Source organism: Meleagris gallopavo, chromosome 20 (assembly GCF_000146605.3).
Source record: "Meleagris gallopavo isolate NT-WF06-2002-E0010 breed Aviagen turkey brand Nicholas breeding stock chromosome 20, Turkey_5.1, whole genome shotgun sequence".
In the NCBI taxonomy this organism is placed as follows: domain Eukaryota; kingdom Metazoa; phylum Chordata; class Aves; order Galliformes; family Phasianidae; genus Meleagris; species Meleagris gallopavo.
In genome coordinates, this window is record NC_015030.2 from 1,167,736 (window position 1) to 1,174,498 (window position 6,763).

A 6,763-nucleotide genomic window follows, 5' to 3' on the forward strand; every position below is an offset into this window, starting at 1 on the left:
TTCTCACCTGGTCCTCAGAGATTAGAATAAGAGCATCTCTTCAGATCCTACAGACAGGGGATGTTTCTGTGTAAACACAGGCACTAAGAAAGCCTGGGTAAATGCATCTATTTTTCTCACAGCAGGCAGCTCAATTTGTCTTTAATGAGCACTAGCATGCTCTCCTGCTATCAGTCATAGCAATTATTCTGGACTCACCAGTTACATACAGAAAGCTTGGATAACCAGCTAATAGCCACACAGCAAAGCACATGGTGGCAACAAATGACACTGTGCCAAGGCCCTCATGCATACAGAGAGAGGTCGGTCAATTACTTCATCTGGACACTTAGGGCAAGGCATGGGGACCCTGGTTTCCTGCTGCAGGTAGGGCACTTTGCAGCTGGCTGCCCACTTGCAATAGTGGGTCAGAACAGGCTGCTGCCATGTAGTGAAAGGGCAAGTGGGGTCCCTGCCCTGCTGGTAGCTTTGAGGTGCATTCTGCTGATGGACAGCAGGCTTTGTGGAGCTGCTGCCATCCCTTTCACGCAGAGGCATGGTTTTGTGGCAAGAGAAATCAATGGCCCTGCATGCACAGGAACAGGAGAATTTGTCCTTGTCTGTTTTGAGACTTCCTCCCTTGAGACCTTCTCCTCATCGGTGTGCTTAGCACTACATAGTAGACTTTTTGTGGATCGCCTGGATCTGCAGAGGAGTGGGAAGGGCAGACAACTCTCACAGAGCACTTGGGGCAAGAAATTTGCTGCCAATGGTCTGCTGACAACAGGAGAGCTGTGGCTGCTTTAGATCAAATGGGCAGAGCTGAGAGCAAATCTCTGGCACAGGTCTGCATTGTGTAGTCTCATGGGGCCTGTCTGTTTGAAAACACAGCAAATCCTCACTGAGCTGATGCCGAGAGGTCTCTGGGGAATTGCTAATGAACATTTTCGATCTTTCACTGGTCTCTCTGCAAGTCTTGTACGGTACCTCAATCCTCCCACAGGCACTGGGGGATTGCAGCACCATCAGCCTCCCAGGGAGTACAGGGATGAGCTGAGCAGGGGTTTGAGCCATTCAGGATATTAGAAAAATGCTTAGAAGTGAACACTGGGTTTATTTCAGAAGTGTTCCTATTCTGATCGTCAGCAGGTCTAAAGGGCAGCCTTACCAAAACCAAAATAATATTCTACTCAAAATATTTTAAAAAATGTGAATAGTATGTATGAAGCCAGCAGTGAACATGCCTTCAGCCCTGACCAAAGACACATGAGCACAACAAAACATGTTAGCACCAGCCCACCTGCTTCAGCTTGTCCTTATTAGAATATTACAGCCAAGGAGCCAAAGAATCCTAAATGAATCTTAATAATGGGCTTCAAAGGAGATGGAGAAGAGCAGCCACGTATCAAAGATGGAGGTTATAACAGGAAGGCTTCTTGCAGAAGATATCATAATTGACAGCACAGTAATTGGAACAGAGCAATGGCTTATTGATGGGATAGCTTCTGGGTAAGTGATGTGGATTTTTTGTTATAATCAGATTGTGTTTTGCAGCAGAGATAGCCCAGGTTTTAAAACTACTTCAGAGCCTTTGGGGTAGAGCTTTTTGGCTTCGTGCTCTGTGTGTGTGTCAGCACGGCAGACAGGGCAGGTGGAGATACGATGCTGGCTGCTCAGCGTTTCCTAACAAGCTCTACTCAGGGTGGCATTTTTCAGGAAAGATTCAACATCAAACTGAACAAATCCTGGACAAAGTTTGTCTGAAAGAAGTTTAAAAATGTGAACATTGAGCGTGGGAGCTAACGGGAACAGGGAAGGAGCTCTGTCCAAATGACAGCACCAGAGCCACAGAATCTCGTTCTTACTCAGAAAACACACCTCCATTCAGATGACTTTATATGCCTGCATAAAGTAAGTATGGCTTCCTGTTTCTCAGGATGCTCTAGCTGCCTCCCAGCACATGTTCCAGCCCAGCTTTGTGTGTACTGTGCGCTCTGGATGGGTAGAAACAAGCAGGGGTTTCCTATCAGTCCTGTGCCTTTATAGAACCACTGCTGAGTCTATAGAACACAGTGGGAGGAAAACTTTGCACCTGCAGCTTCTGAACTTGCTTGGCTTGCAGGGAACAGTGAGAAGCATGTTCAGACTGGGACAGGAGAGGGACTGCGAGGAGCTGGTGGGTATCTATGCTGGGAAATGACATGTGAAAGATAGAGGAGGAGTAAAAGATGAAGCTGGGATGGTATTTTACTGAGTATTTATTGAAAAGAACAAAACTAAGGTGATTCAAGATTGCATGAGATGTCCTCACACCAAATGCAAAGTCAAACTCTAAATCAATTAGTGAACACCAGCTCAGAAACAGCTGTGCAGTCTATTATATACTGTGCCCTGCACAGAACAGAACTTCTCTATAGGTAGGTGCTAAAGGGACACTGTTGCCTGCCAAGCCTCAAATTTGGAAGAAGTTTTACACAGGGAGTGGAAAGAGCTACTGGCTGATGGAGGTGTTCATGGGCAGTGTTTCTGGAGGCTGCCTGGAAGTTTGAGGTCTGTGTCTCCATGTACTGCCATGCATAAACGACAGCACTGATTTTGGGCCTCATTTTCTGAATGAGATGGCCCTCAGTTTGCAGGAACTCATAAATTCAACTAAGATTCTTCCTTTAAGACCCAAAGATGCTGTATATTTTTTGGTTCTTTATAAACTTTATAAACTGGCTCTGAAAGTGCATCAACTGAACAGTACTACTACATTTCCTGGAGTCTTTCTTTTTTCAGTGGAGGATGTGAAATGTGGGCAGTGAAGAAGGCAACAAGAAATGACATTTGCTCCACTAGAGAGTACTATTCAGGACAGCACTGAAATCAAGAGGCACAGGATCTGGGCATTAGAATCAGAAAATCACCAAGGTTGGAAAAGACCTCCAAGATCATCTACTCCAACCATCTACCCACCACCTACCACCAGTATTTCCCCCTAAACCTCAGTACAACATCTAAATGTTTCCTGAACACCTTCAGGGATGGCTACTCCACCACCTCCATGGTGGTGCCATTCCATTGCCTGACCACTCTTTTGAAGAAATTCTTCCTAATATCCAACCTGAACCTCCTGGCACAACTTAAGGTTTTTCTCTTTCATCAGTGAGGTTCTTTCCTTCTCAGACATTCTATAACTAGCAGTGGAAGTGCCACTCCAGTCAGCACACAGGTGAAGTCACTGAGAAGGGCTAGGTAACTGAAGTTCCAGTGGTTTGAAGAAAGTTTGATGGAGGAGGTGTGGCAGAAGTAGCAGAAAGATTTCCTTGATAGGAAATCCTTTGGGATCTACAGAGGGCCTGAATAAAGAATCTGCTGCCCGAAGGACTTTGCCAGAGGGAGCGTGAACAGTGCAGTTGGTGTTCACTTTTTGAATAAATCAGAATTTGATGCCTCGATCCAAAATAACCCTTGTATGAGCAGCCTCAGAAGGCAACATCTATTTTATCTTGCACTAAGAGATGAAACTTTCAGCTGTTCAGTTACTTTCAGCAGGGACAGATGAATGTTGGTCTGAAAGGACTGAGATAGCTCCTGAGCTTTCCTGCAGCCAAACAGTTTTGATCACTGCAGGCACCTCCGTCCAACATAAAACTCTACAAAATCTCTGAGCAGATCCAGCTCCAAAGGAGTTCTGAGACAGCAGTTTGGCAATAAATCCTCTGAAAGACAATGAAGTCATCACTGAGATTATTCCTATCTTGATGCAGTCTTGTGCCAAGCAAGGGGAGACACTGAGAAGGTGAGAGAAAAAGATTTCTTCCTCTCCTACAGCAAACGTGAGTATTTACTGCAGGTCTCAGGTGTGCTGCTGCTTTGGCAGATGCTGAGCTTGGTCAGCAGCCTGAAATCTAAGTTAAACTCAGAGAGCTTCCCAAAGCTTGAGGCAGAAGGGAAGAGCTGGCATTTTGACAAGGAGGGAGATGGGGAACCAGGTCGTATTCCCAGTCTGCTCCTGACTCACTGCGTGACTGGGGTGAGTCACTTCCGAAGGTCTCTCCTTCTGATGTCCTCTCTGCTCTGCAGGGAATGACAGTGCTCCTGGAGGCTCTTGCAAAGCTCCATTCATTATTAAATGCCTTTAAGTGTGCTAGTGCCTTGCAGGAAGGGCCCTGTGGAAACAGAGCCCTCCTTCATGGGCAGAAAACACATCCGTGTTTGAAGTGAGCTTTTGCTCACAGAGGAGCTCAACAAATTGTGGGTTTTGCCTATGAAAATAGCTGAGAGAAAGGTGATATTTTCTTCAAAGGATTACTGAAGCAATAAGGCTTAGCAGTAGCAACCACATTGCATTTATTACAAGAGACATCAGTGATCTAGTCTGAATGTAATACACAACTGTACCCAGTTCCCAACCGAAGAAATGGGGCTTGCTGAAGCAGACATGCTTTTCAGAAGGGAAACCACTCAGCTGTTGAAACTGTCTTTACTCCAAAGCTTCACTTTTTGTTGATAATTTATTTCAGCAACAGCACCTCTAGCTTCAGGTTTCACCAGCTGGTTCTTCTGATGCTGGATTAAAGAGCTGTTTAATACCCTTCATTTCCTCTTCCTGCAGGTGCTTGCACCTCTTAGCCCCTTGCTATGAATTAAAATGCTGAGCTTTGTAAAAACCTCACAGAAGAGCATTTCCCCTACTCAGTTGTGGGTTGGACTGCTTCTCCATCTCTGTCTACCCTACAAGTCCTGCTGCAGTTCCTGGAGGTCTGGTTTCCTTTATTGCATTATGGCATTTTTTGTTCAAAAGGACCCAGAGTACCCTTGACTCCAAACTTTCCTCTTTTGTTGCTCTTTCCTTGCAAAAACCCTCTCTGTCTCCTGTAACTTCTAGGAGCAACAATTTCATTTCTGGTTGCCAAGCTTTGTATTGAAAAGCATGTTGTCTTTACCACTGGCAATAGCACTTCAGAGGCAAAACCCACTGAAACTCCCACTTTGAGATTTGCTGCTGCACCTCTTTAACATCAGCTTTCTCAATAACGCGCAGTGATAAGAGCTTAATTGGTTGTCAAGCAGCACATGATCCAATACTGTAGAAAACGCTAAACTTACTGTGTCTTTGACAGCTCAAATTTTAGTAATATTAAAGAATGAATTCAAGTTTGTTTGACAAGATTTGTTTTCCCCAAATGAATGTTGTCAGGTGTTAATTATCCTAAAGTCCTTTAATTCTTCATCATTTTTCAACATCTTTCCAAAGCAACTGAGACCAGGGCTAACGCTTAGGTTTGGCAGTCACATTTGTGGGGCTGGAGCTAGGGACAGCGGGACAGCTGCTGGGAAGATGACACCGGCGGGCTGGCCACCTCTCTCACTTGGACTCGTCCTCCTTCAGATTTCAGCAGCATTTCTGGATTTTCCCGTTCAAGAAGTGGAAGAGCCCTGACCCTTTTTCCTTGTGGATCTTACCTTTCCCATAGGGAAGGGTCGCTGCTTCGCTATGGAGAGTTTTACCCCCCCGCATCTCTGTGCCAGCAGCCACGTGAGGAGGAAGCAGCAGAACCTTGCTGTGGGAGTGACTCATGACCAAGCTGTTTCCATGAAAGAAAAGAGACGGTTGGAAAACCCTGCCCTATTGATCCCGGGGTGACTCCACACCCATGCCATCGTACCCATCCTCAAGTCCTACCAGACAAAGACCTTTTGTTTGGTGGTTCCCCTGCCAATCGCTGGCCTTTCTCTTCCTGTGTTCTGCTGCCTCAGAGTGTGGACCTCTACTGTGTGATGGGGACCATTTTGTCCTGCCTTTGCCCTGTGGGACAGATCTGCCATAACAGCTCTCTGTGCTGAAGAGCACTCCCTGGAGGGAAGGTGGGTCTTCACTGCCCAACTTCACCCAGGTAACATGGGAACGGAATGGGCCTGAGCTCTTCACCACAGTACTGAACTCAGTTATTACTGGAACTGGAAGCAGCAGTATTTATTGCTTTTTGAGGTAAGAATTGGCTCTGGCTTCATCTCAGTCATCATTGGCTCTCAGCACAATAAATCCTGCTGTTCTCCTCAATGCCTTTTATGGGAAGTGGAGAAATTAGCTAATTCCCCATTGCTCCCTCCCCACTTATTAGTGCTACAAAGGATTGGGTAATTATGAATAGAACCGCCAGGCAAAATGAAACTTTGCCATTAATAATGCTTTTTAATTAACTCTGTTGGGTTCATGTGTTTCTTAGGAACTGCTGATCATTCCTTGTTGACTTTGAGCTCTGCTCTTAGGGCAATAGAAGACCCCAAGCACCAACCCAGCCGGATGGGTAGGAAAAGGCACATCTTCCCCCTGGACCTGCCCTGGAAAATGATTATCTTCTCTTAGTGGCAGTGGGGTGTTGCATCTCAGAACTTCGTTAATCTGTTTAAGCTGAGCCTCAAAGGAAACAGAAAGCGATGAGGAAAGACAGAAGAGGATCTAGGTGGTGAGGGAAGGTGATGTGGTCATCTATGCACCAAGGAGGTGGAGGGGAAGGATCTCCAGAACGAAGCACTCTTCTAGAGCTTCATGCCTCAGCCTATATGAGCTGTGAGTTTGCAGAGGATGGACAAGGGCAGAGAGGGACAGGGGACAGAGATGTGAGATCAGCATGAGGAGAGTTTCTCCCAGAGCCCAGAGTCCCATGGGGACTGGCTGCCAGCAGCTGCGTGCTGGGAGGGGAGCACCTGCCTTCCATCATCCTGTCCCCACAGTGTACTCTGAAAGCCTTCTGATGCCTCAACAGTGTTCATTTCCGGAAATCCTTCCCAATTA